The following is a 16,121-nucleotide window of genomic DNA, read 5'->3' as shown; positions in this document are numbered from 1 at the left end:
CGTCACCTGTCTTCAAATGGTAAAACTTACGTGTGTCCTTATCGGGAGTTATTTCCCTGGCTCTCCACCAGGGTGGCGTAGTTGGATTAATTTAATAGTGAATCACTTTTTCCTCCATTTGAGTATTGCCACATCTGCATAACCTTCTGTACGTCCCTTGATATAGTCACATGAAAGGTTGATGGTCATTGCATGAAAATCTACATCCAGAACTGGGAAATGTGTGATGTAATAAGTTCCAGAACACATAGATTTAGTTTGAGATTTCAGAGATACAAATATCTTGACATCTTCATGACCCAAAAATAGTCAAGTCAAGTCACATTTATTTATATAGTGCTTTTTACAATACAGATTGTTTCAAAGCAGTTTTACTATGATAGGAAAATAATGCAACAAAGTTTGTTTCCATGAGAAAATAGCTTCAATAAAACCTTGGGAGAAACCAGTCGGGGCTAGTTCTTATCTGGCCAATGAACCAATAACTGGCCAATGAGTGTATGATTATGAATCAGGCAGCATTGCAGGTCAGAAGTCAGATCGGATTGGAACATTCAGAATATTATCCAGTTCCATCTGGTTGAAGATCGGAGTCACGCCAGTATGGAGACGAGTTTGTTGAGGATAATAGCCTAAAACTATTATTAAAACGCTGACCTACTGTTTCATTTCATTTTTGCTAAATCTTCAGCTTAATTAGTCTGTAAGAATTGAACAAGTAAGGTTTATGGATTGCGTTGAGATTTAGAAATGCTAGCTCACCAATGTGTGAACATACTCTGACAGCTCTATCAATAATAATCCCAAATGCTCTGATGGAGAACTGAGATAAAGAACATAATCAAACCAGAATCCCACAGGAAGGTCTAATGCCTGTACTGCTCTACACAAACATGATTTTAAGCAGTTTAGAGCAGAAAATAAACATTCACTATAACATTCAACATTACTGTAACATTTATCAGTGGAACACAATCAGATAAGGACAGCTATTGTAGATGCTTCTCTAATAAATTCACTTCATTTGCAAAAAGAAAGAAATGGCTCACATAAAGCTAACAAAGAAAATGATATGGATATGCAACAACATGAGTGAGTAAATGATGACTTAGTTTTAGTGAAATTATTATTTAATGCTGCTCACAGCTATGAATAAAAGTATGTTTTTCATTATCACCTGCCAACAAGGGTTGAAAGGGGAAACACTGGGCAGTTTATTGCAGGCTTAAAAAGAATGAACACAAAAATAATTTAGTTTCTTGTGCCAAACTGGGACATAAACTGTTACTGGGAATGAGAACAGCCAAACTGGACAGCTTGTGTGCAGGAGAGATAGGAGCCATTCTGAGCCCTGATCCTCACTACCAAGGGCAGTTGGCTTTTTATGTGAGCTCAAGGCCAAAAACCTGCACAAACATCTTCTGCTATTCATACAATCCATGCTGGCAACAGCAAGAAAGCACATTGCTGCCATAAGTACAGCGGCCAGACTAAACACAGGCCAACCAATTATAGCCTAGTCTATGTTTTTTAATAACTAGTTTCCTTACTAAATATCTCCAGTCAGTAGTAAAATTACACTTAATGGAAAATAATTAGATTTGAATAAATAAATAAAAATCACCCAAAAAATGAAATTCTCTCGTCATTTTGTTTCAAATCTGACTTAATTTTTTGTTGTTGTTGCAAAATCTAACCCTGTCACTGTCATAAAATACACGTGAAGGGGAGTGACAAAAAGTTATTTTGACTTGATTCAAAGTTTCAAGCTTGTATTCAAAGTGCCAACCTGAAGTCAGACAACTGCTCTGTGTGACGAACATGTAAGTTTCTGCTGTAGCCACTTATTTTCAGTGAACAACTTAAATGTTGATCCTTATTCACTAAGCTGTCATATTGCGTGTAAATTAGAACCAAGTCACTTTTATTATATTGACAAGAGCAACCAGGGTTTTCTTTGAAAATTCACCTTTTATTGTATTGAAAGTACACTTGTAGTGTATTTCAAATAGTGAAAGTATATATTTAAAATAAAAATAAAAAAATAAAAACTGTACTTGCAGATAATATAATATGAATGAAATATAAGGCCACTTAGGTGTACATGTTCATGACTGTTTCTTAACACACTTAGGTACAGTTTTAAATAGTGCACTTTGTAATAATTTCAAATTAAAAGTTTTATTTTAAAGTGCATTTTAAATCATTATGTTTTAATTATCTTTTATTGTGCTTTAAATAAGTACATATATTTCGATGTGTTGACTAACATACTGAAGCTTATGTAAAACACTGAGTAAAATTTTAACTGTGGTGTGTTATTCAGTGTTACATTTAAAGTTAATATATTTTAAACATACTAAATTGCAACCTCATCATTACAAATGTGTAATTTCTTATGTATTTAAATACTTTGACAAACAAGTTTCAATAGAAATGACATTATATATTTTACTTTACCATAAATGCTTGATAGTGCATTTGGCAGTACATTTTAACCATATTTTCAACAAAAGAAGTATACTGTAAATTAAACTGTATATAACACACTTAAGTATATTCTTTTAAAGTATATTACTTCCGTAATAAGTACCTTTATTCAAAGTATAGTGAAGTGTACATCTTTTTCACAAGGACATTATTTGGACTGGAGAAAAAAAAAATGTATGGTGACCTTTAAAATATATTTTACATTTTTAAGCAACTCTAAATGGAAAATATGTTTCATATCTCCTCAGTACACACAGTCTCATGTTACTCAAGAAAACATATGTCTGGGTTGGTGTTTCCGAAGTGTGCAGTGACTACACTGAGCATTCGGCGCAAACTGTTGGCGCTCGTGATGGGATGACATTGGCCACCATTTGGCTGCGGGTGTATATCACGGCACAGATTGGGGGTTGTGTTGTACGCTGACGTTGGGGTTCTTTTGATCAACCGTGAGGGAAACAGGATGTGACAGGGTGAGGGGGAATGGGAGGCGAGGAATAGGGCCAACAGATCGTCCCTTCTGACAGCGGCTGGCCTTGCCGGAGCAGATGGAGGGAGAGAGAGAGGCACACAGGTGTGACATTGATCTGACGGGACTGGTCCTGCCGGTTTTGATCTGCGAAAGGAAGATGAGCATGTTTGAACTACTGATGAAAGCACCAAGCTGTCCGAGGCTGCTGGGTCACTATTAAAAAAAAAAAAAAAAAAAAGAAGTGAATTCTTGGTGCTGTTGTACATTAACGTATGCTCTTGTGTGCTGTGGCTGTTATCTCAGCCTCAGACAGTCCACTGTCCATTTGCTGATGCATATACAGTAGACACACGAAACACAACATCACTTTCTCGATCTGGCAAGCTCTATTCTGATCGGCTGACTGTATACGACCTCTGGTAGTAAAGGCACCCAGGGTAATGCCACTGTTTTTGTTGAGAATGCAATTCATATTTGTGTTATAATTTACTTCTTGAAGACACAAATAAGCTATACTGTATAGAGTCAAACCAATAATTATTCAAACACCAGACATAATTTTTGATATTTTTTACTAGTGGGTGTAAATAGTATATATTTATACACTATAGTTTGTTTATGTAAGTGAGAATAGCAAAATAAAGTTAACTGTGACATATCATAGCCAAAAATTCTTCATACAGTGGACTACCAGTAAAATTGATAAACATTTGGGACCAAAAATTATTCAGATACTTTGACCTGATCATGTTTTCTTAAGTGTTTTATGTAATTTAATTGCTAATGTGACCTTTTTACACCACAGACTGAACAAAATTAAGCCATGCTTGGTAATTGGTTGACCTAAATTGGTATTATCTAATTGTGTACTTACAAATGAATTAGGTTGAATAGCTGTCAGCTGTTAAATTTGAGACAGTCTAACAGAAAGATGGCCAAAATCAGTGAAATATCAACTGATTTGATAACTCTGAGTTCTTGGCATATTGTATTACCATTTTCCATTTTCTAAACTATAGTGAATAAACTATGATAATGTGAGAAATGTTGAAAGTGTCTGAATAAATTTTGACTGAATGTATGTAAGCATTTTCATTCAAGTGTTTGTATAGGGTATATTTTGATTCCTAGTTTGTAATCTGCACCAGTTGAATATCCTCTCTGAAACATAAAAAATGCCCATTGCACACACACACACACACACACATACACACAAATAATTTATGAAGATACAAGTATAAAAAATAATCCATTATTCATAATTTAAATTCATTATTCAGACCAAATGAGGTAAATGGTTTGCTTTGAGTGGGGAAACGCAGGTCGCAAACTGTGCTCAAGAATTGCTAAGATATGGCAATGAAAAAAATCTGAGATCTCAACATGGACAAAAATATCTTAACTATATATCTTAAATATCTATATTCTTACTGTATGTCATAAATTGTCTCATTGTCTATTTTATTTCTTTAAGATTTTGTTGATTTTATGTGAATACTTATGTACATGTGATTTTTTCGTTATTTATTTTAAATAAATTTGCAAAGATTTCAAACAAACTTCTTTCACATTGTCAGTGTCAATGGGGTATTGTTTGTAGAATTTTGAGGAAAATAATAAATTGAATCCACTTTGGAATAAGGCTGTAACATTACAAAATGTGGAAAAAGTGAAGCAATGCAGCTATGTGCTATGCAGAGAAGACCCAGATTTCCTGAAGTTTCTACATTACCACTGCATTATACACCAAAAGTCACTGTGCTCCAAAGTGATGGGATTTGATCACGTCATGACTCAAGTCGTTAAAATCATTAACAGCATCCGGTCCAAAGTGAAACAGCCCAGGTCATTCAAGGTACTTCTGGAGGAGCTGTCAGCTGAATATGGTGACCTATTGCTTCACACTGAAATTCGATGGCTGAGCAAAGGAAGGATTTTGCAACGTTTTTCATCACTTTTGTGTGAAATCAGTGTTCATGGAATCCAGAGGGGAGGACACCTCCATGCTTCAGAACACTGAGTGGCTACTGGACCTTGCTTTCCTAACTGACATCACTGGGAAACTGAATAATTTTAACTGTGAACTGCAAGGCAAAAGTAAGACAATCAGTGACATGATCAGTGCTGTAAATGCTTTCAAAGCCAAGATCAGCCTTTTCTCCGTGTACTTGCAGAGGAAGAAATTGCATCACTTTCCATCCATGCAGTCGATGTCAAGTCAGACATACTGGCTAAAACCAGCTGTCTCACATCACTGAGGTCAGAGACTCTTTCACCTAGATATCATCATATAGAGACTGAGTCTGTTCCCCGAATTAGGAAATACAAAGTAACTCCCAAACCCATTTAAGGGTAATAATTTAATTGATGTTCAACAAATAAAAAAAAGATATAATACTTATTGTACTACTATAAGCACTTATTGTTAATGATATGATCACAGATTATAACCTAGATGAGCTGTGTTTGACAGAAACCTGGCTAAAACCAAACGATTACATTACTTTAAATGAGTCCACCCCACAAGATTACGGTTATAAACATGAGCCTCATCTGAAAGGTAAAGGGGGAGGTGTTGCTGTAATTTATAGTAATATCTTCAGAATTAAGAAGTCTTGTTTCAAATATAATTCTTTTAAAGTGTTGGTGCTTAATGTAACACTATCTAGTGCAAATGATAAATCACGTTTGAGATTTGTGCTGGCTACTGTCTACAGGCCACCAGGGCACCATACAGACTTTATCAAAGAATTTGCTGACTTTCTATCAGAGTTAGTACTGGCTGCAGATAAAGTACTAATTGTTGGTGATTAAAGATCATGTAGATAATGAAAAAGATGCGTTAGGATTGGCATTTAAAGACATTCTTAACTCTATTGGAGTTAGACAACACGTGTCAGGACCTACTCATTGTCGTAATCATACTCTAGATCTTTATATTATATTTAATATTATCACATGGAATAAATGTTGATGCCATTGAAATTCTGTAGCAGAGCGATGACATCTCAGATCATTATCTAGTCTTGTGTATACTTCATTTAGCCAAGGCTGCAAAGCCGACTCCGTGTTACAAATATGTTAGACCTATCACTTCTGCCACTAAAGATTGCTTTATCAATAATCTTCCTGATCAGTTTCATCATCTCAGCATCCCAGATAGCTTAGAAGAACTCGATATTGCGATAGAAACTTTTAACTTTCTCTTTTCCAGCACCTTAGACACAGTTGCTCCTTTGCGCTTAAAGAAGATTAAAGAAAATAGTCCAACGCCGTGGTACAACAAGCACACTCGGGCCCTTAAGAGAGCAGCCAGAAAAATGGAGCGCAACTGGAAGAAAACAAAACTAGAGATATTTCGCATTTCATGGAAAGAGAGCTCGATTGCATACAGAGAGGCCTTAAAAGCTGCACAAATGCACAAAAAGCAACAAATTAAATCACTCGCGCTAAACGCCTCATTCGCGCCACAGGACTTCCAGACGCGCGTAAACATGTCTTTACATTGACTTCACATGGAAATCACTCGCGCTAGACGCTCTATTCGCGTTTGGTGTGAACGCAGCATAAGTATGCCGTCTACGCTAATATTAGTCTCTCTGTTTATCCTGAGGTTTACCGCAGTCCACCGGATCCAGGCTGTATCCAGATCTGATGAAGAATCTGCGCAGTCAAGAAGTGTCAACTAGGCTCTCCCCTGTGAAGACCTCCTTCCCTTCCCTTTACCTCTGTACAGATAAAACATTGTCGTTTTATCTGTACAGTCACCACGTGGCTACGCTGACGCGATAAATAATTATGTATTATAAATTTTTAAGGCCAGAGAAGTAGTTTGTTGAGGGTTGATTTGTAAAGAATGACTACACGCCTGCACACATATATATTCAAACGCGCATACCTATGAACTGAACACACGCGCATCACGTGTTCATGATGCGCATCGGTGTTTGCGCAGAGGTAACTGATAATCGTTTGCACCTTCTAACCGATTTCCGGGAGTGCGTTCTCGAACCACCAGGCACTGTTTTGTGTGGATGGGCGGCCAGAGAATGTTGAAGGTTTTCTGTTAGAACGGTGTTGTGTTAGCGGCCCCTAAGTTAATAACTAATGATCTTCACAACGGAAGTGAATCAATCAATCAAAACTAACTTTAGCTGGACAATAACTTTATCCTAGAGCTGCTGTAAAGCCAAAACAATCTCTGTTACTGTAATTTCCCATTATCACTGTAAACCTGCTTTGAAACAATTCATATTGTTAAAAGCGCCATATAAATGAAGGTGACTTGACTGGACTTGAAGCGCTGTGAATACTTTCCGGATGCACTGTACAAACATAAAAAATATCATTCAGAGCACTTCTGATCAATAAAATTCTAGTTTTGATTGTGAAATACAATGATTTATCTAGTGGAAACAATTCTGGGTTTTTTTTTTTTGTCACATTTTAAATACATGCTGGAAAGTTTGACATAAAGTTACCAAACAATATTCCACCGATTGTGGGTGTTAGGACAACAGAGATCAACAGGAAATAAATAACATGAAATGGAATAGTGGTCATAGTTAAAGGAACTGAAACAAAAGTGCACAAGAGAGATCGAGAGATTCCTTTCTCAGATCAGCTAAGCTGCCAAAAATCAATACGAGAGTTGAAAGCGATCGGTTCATGTTGGCAAACAGGCTGATGACCTGTCAGAGCCGGAAAAATTTACTTCTAAGACTCTCATTTGCAGGATTAACTATATACACATGCTCTTACAGTTTGTTTTAACTCAACAGAAATGAATGCAACACAATTGACAACTGCTGCCAACTGTATTATGTACTATGTATAATGGTTTAACTTTCAATAAATTAACTAACACTGATTAGGAATGTTGTGAACTATATCCAACATGTCAAATGCCACAGTTTATATGCGTCATTTAACCATGACAGTGATACACATCGCCAAACAGTAATTAGGCTTGGCGCTACACCAAATTATTATAAATGAAAGAAAATGGATTTCACACCTTTCAAACCTTGATTTCCATATCACCACATAATGTATTACTAACTTCAACTTGTGACTACTATGAATATATTTAGCTTTATCCACATACATAGAGTATGCTCACATAAAGTGACATACAGTATAATATATAGCAAATCTAAAAAGCTTGATTGTTTATACCATCACAATTTATAAACTATCCTATGCCCAGCTCAAAACTGCTAAATGTGGACATTTTAGGCATTAAATATGTATTAAAGATAATTTTACTTGAAAGTATATACTTCACAGACTTAAAGGTTTAGTTCATCCAAACATGAAAAAAAGTCTTCAGTTACTCACCATGTCATTCCAAACCGTAAGACTTTTGTTTATCTTCGAAACACAAATGAAGATATTTTAAATGAAATGAAATGCTTTTCCTTTTCCTCACTATCGCTTCATTAGGTCGCCACTGGTGGAGTGATGGTGTGGAACTGACTGTCATAGTTCCAGTGGAGGGACTGAAGACTAAAAAATTACTGTTTAATGATATTTTTTTTAATTCATTTTTATAATGAATTTGTGAAGTCAGAGTATGTTGTACATGTGTGCTGATAAGAAATCTGGGATGAGCTATATTTTGCTTAGAGGAATGTGTGCAATGCAACGTTTACTGAGCAGAGACGTTCCACTGATGATGATACTTCAGTTGACATGTTCTTTACAAGGAAATGAATGTTTCAACTGATGCAAATGTACCACTAATGTATACGCAGAGGGATAGTGGATTGTACCATGTGCAAGCATGAGGTATACATTCCATTTTTAAAGCTCAAGCAACAATGTTTTGCTACCTTACAAGGAAGTTGTAAATCTCTCTGTGGAGTATATACGTTCAATCCATACTGTACCTATGGCGGCAAATCAATGCCAATAATCACCGAGCACACAACTGATGCTAGCGCGCGCGGTGAATGACTTCCGCGAGAGGATAACAGATCTACACGCGATGAAACGGGAACTCGCGAGCTCATTCAAACCCTGCGCGCGCGCATGACATCATCTCAGCACGCAATACAAGCCCTCGCGCGCGCGCATGATCATTCCCCACGCGCTCGCGCTTTATCTGCTCTCGCCTGCTGCTTTTGCTGGCTCAAACACTTTTATTTTTGGCAGTCGAGGGGCGGGACTTACTGTTTTAATAACCTCAAATGTCATTGGTTACTTTTCCCCTTTTCCAGAAGTCAGTTGCGATTGGACGCCTGTCCAATGACTCGTAGCCTAATTCACTTGACTTGAGACATGAGACATCACTTCATTTGTTTTATTTATTGTGGTTTATTAATGTGTAATGTGATTTAATGCATTGTTAATATAGAATAGATTCTTACCAGATACTTTATTAACAGAAAGTCTTATTGCATTGTGTTGTTAAGAGATATTTAGGCTACAGACTAATGACGCATTTCTAACTTTTCGAGTTTTACCTGTATTTGCTGTATATCACCACTACATTATCACTATACACCCATTCACCACTATTTACGTTTACCCAACCAAAATTATATTGGTTCTGAGAACCTCAGAAATGTAAAACGTGTCCATTAAATAGCAAATATAACAAGGGCTTTGGATGAAAGATACATTACTTGTTTATATCAATATTCAAGAGTTGTTGTGTAAGCTTTTTGTTATCATCCTGTGTATTACTATTATGTCAATTCTGAGTGGTTTATTATATTTTCTATTAAATGTAAAATGGATTCTGGCTTCTCAAGTTAAAATACAGTAGGCTACACAGCATAAATGATTACACCCCTCTGAAACCCAACAAATTCAGATTTTTTTCTTTATCTAGGACATATTTTATTTTTTATTTAATTTTTTAAAGATATGTTATGTTCAGATGGGGTGTAATCATTTATACTGTGTACTGTACTTGCCTCGTACTTTCTCTTATTAGGTTATTAGCTTACAAAAAGTTAGATGGATAAGATCACTATATAATATTTTAATATCTAATTTGCTGTGATTAATAATTTGCTGGGTTTAATTTTGTTCCTCTATATTTTGTAGCAAATTCTGAAAAGGCATTTGTAAGCTAATTCATGCTGTGTACTGTATCTTAACTTGAGAAGCCAGAACCCCTTTTGCATTTAATAGAAAACATAATTAACCACTTATATTACCTAAAAATTTATAAAAACAATTGGTCAATTTGCAATGCTAATAACCATGGAAATGCGTCATTAATCTGTAGCCTAAATATCTCTTAACAACACAATGCAATAAGACTTTCTGTTAATAAAGTATCTGGTAAGAATCTATTCTATATTAACAATGCATTAAATCACATTACACATTAATAAACCACAATAAATAAAACAAATGAAGTGATGTCTCATGTCTCAAGTCAAGTGAATTAGGCTACGAATCATTGGACAGGCGTCCAATCGCAACTGACTTCTGGAAAAGGGGAAAAGTAACCAATGACATTTGAGGTTATTAAAACAGTAAGTCCCGCCCCTCGACTGCCAAAAATAAAAGTGTTCGAGCGAGCAAAAGCAGCAGGCGAGAGCAGATAAAGCGCAAGCGCGTGGGGAATGATCATGCGCGGCGCGAGGGCTTGTATTGCGTGCTGAGATGATGTCATGCGCGCGCGCAGAGTTTGAATGAGCTCGCGAGTTCCCGTTTCTTCGCGTGTAGATCTGTTATCCTCTCGCGGAAGTCATTCACCGCGCGCGCTAGCATCAGTTGTGTGCTCGGTGATTATTGGCATTGATTTGCCGCCATATGTACCACCCCAGAGAAACTGAAAGATGACGGGGTGAGAGGAAGGAGAAACATAGAGGCATGGGGTGATGGAGAGAAACACTGAAACGCAGAGACCTGCATGAATACAACATCTACTCAAGTTTCTCTCCTGACATATGAGAATAAAGATTTTTCTTGGCAAGATAACTGGTGTCCGGTCCCGTGAATCAAATAATAACGGGGAAAGGCTTAGGCCACGTCCACACGAAGCCGGTGCGTTCCCGATCCGATTTTTTTTTTTTCTCGTTCTAAAAAAAAATTCCGTAAACACGGCGTCGTCTCAGGAAATATCTGCGTACACACGAAACCACTGAAACCGACTGAAAACGGTGTAGTATATATGCCAGACCAGTATGGGGCGCTGTAATTCTGACACAGAGATACACTATACACGGAGAAGAAGACTTTGAGCATGCGCATAACCTTGCGCGCTGTATACGAACCAAGAAGAAGAGGACGAAGATTATCGCTTGTTGCTCACCACAGTTGCAGTGAAGCAATATATTTTGCTGTAATAAAGTTAGTAGGCTTAGTAGCTTCTGCAGCACGAACACAATCATGTAAGTCCGCCATTATTTTTGTTGCTGTTACTTGTGACACAGACGACACGTGATGTGATGACATCATCGTTTCACAAAATATACGGATTGGCTGTACACACGAAACCGCAAGGGTGTCGTTTTCAGATTTATCCACTTTGGGACCCGGTTTAAAAAAATAGCGGTTTCAGTCTCCCAAAACGCCGGATCCGTGTGGACGAAACGCCAATACGATAAAAAATGTATACGTATACAGCGAAATGCGTCTCCGTGTGGACGGGCCCTTAATTCCAAGTCTACAATTTAGGCTACGTCTACATTGAATCCGGATTCATTTGAAAATGCCGTTTTCGTTTATAAACACTCTCCGTCCACACTAGCATTTTCAGGCGTTTTCGGACGTTTCAGTGTGGATGAGAAACTTTTGAAAAACGCCTGAAAACGCTAAAATTCACCTCACTGCGCATGTGTAAAACCCCACAAAAGATCACTGACATGATTCAGATGGAAAAATAAATAATGAAGTTATCGCGCATTTCTTCTGACAGGATCATTTTATTTAGTAAAATATCTCACCATCCACTGATGCGGTCCAGGTCGCACACAGTCACCTTATGTTTGGCCTAAAACGCAACTGCTCTCATGTATTGCTGGACTTTGCAGGACTGTGATATGAAGAGTGTGAAATGTAGAGTATTTTTAGCAACAGTGTGAAAGTGAACAGCACATAACAGGCACAATACTGGTATAAACATGAATATCTATTGGTACAATATGCGTCACATGACTAAATTTACGTCAAATACCACCGGTTTCACAGTCCACACTACAGCGTGAAAACGCCGTTTTCAAATGTATCCACTTTGCAGTGTGTTTTCAAAAAAGCTTTGTTTTCATTAATAAAAACGCCGTCTCGTGTGGACAGAAGGCCACAACGGAGAGAAAATATACGCTTTCAAATGTTTTCATATATATACTACTGGTCAAAAGTTTTAGATCTGTAAGATTTTTTATGTTTTTAAAAGAAGTCTCTTCTGCTCACCAAGGCTGCATTTATTTGATAAACAATATAAAAAACAGTAATATTGTGAAATATTATGACAATTTAAAATGACTGTTTTCTATTTTAATACATTTTAAAATGTAATTTATCCCTCAGATGAAAGCTGAATTTTCAACATCATTACTCCAGTGTCACATGATCCTTCAGAAATAATTCTACTAGCTGATTTTATGCTCAAAAAACATTCATTATTATTTTCAATGTTGAAAACAGTTGTGTACATTTTTTTTTATTTTTTTTTAAATTCTTTGATGAATAGAAAGTTAAAAAGAACAGCATTTATTTAAAATAGAATATTTGCTAACATTATAAATGTCTTTACTGTAACTTTTGATCAGTTTAACTCATCCTTGATGAATAAAAGTATTGATTTATTTTATTTCTTTCCCCCAAAAATAAAATTTAAATTCGTATTGACCCCAAACTTTTGAAGGGTGTTTAATGTTACAAAAGCTTTCCATTTCAGATGAATGCTGTTCTTTTGAACTTTCTATTCATCATAGCATCATGAAATAAAAATGTAAAAAAAAATGTTTTCAACATTGATAATAATCATAAATGTTTCTTGAGCATCAAATCATCATATTAGAATGATTTCTGAAGGATCATGTGACACTGAAGACTGGAGTAATGATGCTGAAAATTCAGCTTTGATCACAAGAATAAATTACACTTAACTATATATTCACATAGAAAACAGCTGTTTTAAATTGCAACAATATTTCACAATATGACTGTTTTTGTTTGTATTTTTAATCAAATAAATGCAGCCTTAGTGAGCAGAAGATACTTCTTTTAAACACATTAAAAATCTTACCAATTTAAAACTTTTGACCGGTAGTGTGCATATATATATAGATAGTGTGGACATGGCCTTATACAGTACAACACTTAAGTGTAATTATATATCCTGATTATCATGTTTTAATGTTTATGCTGTGAACTTGCCCTATTGTAAATATAATAATGTTAACACGTTTTGTACAAATCAACATGATTGCTTTAGAGCTGAGGATGCATTGCACCCACAATATTTCTTGAACGCAGGTATGACACATCTCACTGCATTAATGTCATACACCGAGAGCTTGGGAGAGATGCCCACGCATGGATGCTGTTATCAGAGAAGGGCAATTGAAATGACAAAGTCTGAAAGTATTGGATTAGGCTGTGTGTCATGATGCAGTCAGCGGTCTCGCAAAACCCCAATGATAAGCGGCGCCACATCAAGAATCTCTCATCTGAGTTGTGGGCTTTTCCAGTTTGACTTGACATATCTGCTGGGCTTCTGTTGCCGTTGTCAGAATAACACACAGAGACATTTAACAAAAAGCTAGAGGAGATACATGCACATTTACAGAATTTACAGGCACACATTTGACTGATTATGCTATTTATTTCACATCACATACAGTATGATATTTCATATTTCTCTACAGTCATAAAGAACAAAAGACATTCACTAATCTATTATGCAGTACACACTGTCTGATTCAAATTGGAATGTTTGAGGTTTGTATTAATAATTATCATTTTAATTAATGAACAATTTTATATGTGCAATTATCACCTTTTATCAACTACAAAATACTCAGGGAGAAAATTGCTAATTCGCTAACTGTGCCCTCTGACAGCGTCGCATAAGCGGCCTACGTTGTTTTAGAATCCAATTCACTATAAATGAATAGTCTGTTTTAAATATAGAAAGTGTTATTAAATACACCTTAAAATGTTGTTATGACCCTCCTATGACTCGTACCCGTCTAGGGCTTTTTAAGAGGGGAACACATGTAACCAGCCGAGACACACATCAACATATAACACTGAATTAGGTGAGAAAACAGGAGAGACCACTGAATAACGTGAATATAAGTTTAATAAAATAATGAATATATATTTATACCATAACAAATCCCAACCACAAAGGAAAAAGGGGAAAACGGATTGTGCCAAACAAACAAAAGTAATATAAGCAAAAAAGTTATCTAACACATTTAACTTCTAATACTAAGATAAAAAGAAAAGATCAAAGAAAAAGTCTTCAACGTCTGGGACGCCTTAACTAAACTACACTAACTAATAAACATAAATACAATGGGTGGCACAAATCCCTACCTAGTGTTTTTATACAGACAAATTTAACTATGTGTGTACAATGTATGTCACGTGACAATCTTACCTATCTCCTTCTCCTTTGTAGACCGCAACACTCACAAATGAGAAAGTTTTGGACGCAGCCAAAACAAGGAATGATGGACACACGTGATCAACGTAACAGAAATATATCACACAAACTGTTTCTCCAACCAAAAACGTCTCAAACAAAAACCAAGTTCTCTCTAGAACAAGCAAAGATCTCTCCCAAAGGTTCTCATTACAAAGGTTCTCTCAATACAAAGTGCTCTAGTCTCACACTGGCAGCAGCATGGTCTTTAAGTATCCGCTTCACCAGGTGTCACTCATCATGCTGATGCAGATCCCGCCTCCCAAGGCGCGGCCACTCATCTCGTTAGTCTGGACTGACAAGCAAGATAGCCAATCAGCAACAACCTAAGAAAGCGAAAGTAAGAGAAACAGACAGGACGGAAAAACATAATACACACAAAACTATAAACGTCCTTACGGACGTAACACCCCCACATTTAAGATTTTAACTCAACGTTTAAATAAAAATAACACCAAAAACTTCATTATACCCACATGTTTGAATTCAAACTCTAGAAAGAGTATCTGCGAAGATATTTTCAGATCCTTTCTTATGGTGAATCTCTAGCTGGAAGTTCTGTATGAACAAAGCCCAACGCATTAGTCGTTGGTTTGCATTGTACATGCGGGACAAAAATATGAGGAGTTGGTGATCCGTAAACACAACAATAGGCAAGTTAGAAGAACCCAGATAAACTTCAAAAAATTGTAACGCCAGTAATAAAGCTAAGGTTTCCTTCTCGATGGTAGAATAGTTTGCTTGGTACTTGTTGAACTTACGCGAAAAGAAACACACAGGATGGTCCACTCCAGTTTCCTGAATTAGAACTGCACCAGCGCCTACTGCGCTCGCATCAACCTCTAACTTGAATGCCCACTCAAATTGAGGAGCGGTCAAAACGGGACTGGTACACATCAATGCTTTCGCATTTTCAAAGGCTACTTGACACTCTTCTGACCACACAAATGTTTTCTTAGGGCTGAGGAGATCCGTAAGAGGGGTTACCACTGTAGCGAAATTCTTGCAAAAACTTCGGTAATACCCAATCATACCCAAGAAACGCCTCAACTCACGCCTTGTAGTGGGCACAGAAAAAATTGGCAATAGCCGCTACTTTCTCTTCCACCGGCTTTCCTACATGTTTTCCCAAATAAATCACAGTTGCTTGACCAAACACACATGGTTAACGATGCACGTTCCAAACGTTCAAACACTGTGCGTAACAAAGACAAATGTTCAGTCCAGTCATTGGAAAAGATCACTAAGTCGTCTAAATATGCTCTACAGTTCGGTACGCCAGCGAGAACAGTTTGTATCAACCGCTGGAACGTGGCAGGTGCGTTTCGTAACCCAAACGCCATAACCTGATACTGTAGAAAAGAATCCGGTGTTACGAAAGCAGATATGTCAGATGCACGTGGGGTTAACGGTACTTGCCAGTACCCTTTCAGTAAGTCAAGTTTACTAACGACCTTTGCTGAACCAACACTATCAATGCAATCCTCCATTCTCGGTAGTGGATAACAGTCAGGTACGGTGACAGCATTAACCTTTCGG

Source organism: Abramis brama, assembly GCF_963993115.1.
Source record: "Abramis brama genome assembly, chromosome: 4".
Classification (NCBI taxonomy): Eukaryota; Metazoa; Chordata; class Actinopteri; order Cypriniformes; family Leuciscidae; genus Abramis; species Abramis brama.
The sequence above is the reverse complement of the archived record's forward strand: the minus strand, read 5'-3'. Positions refer to the sequence as shown.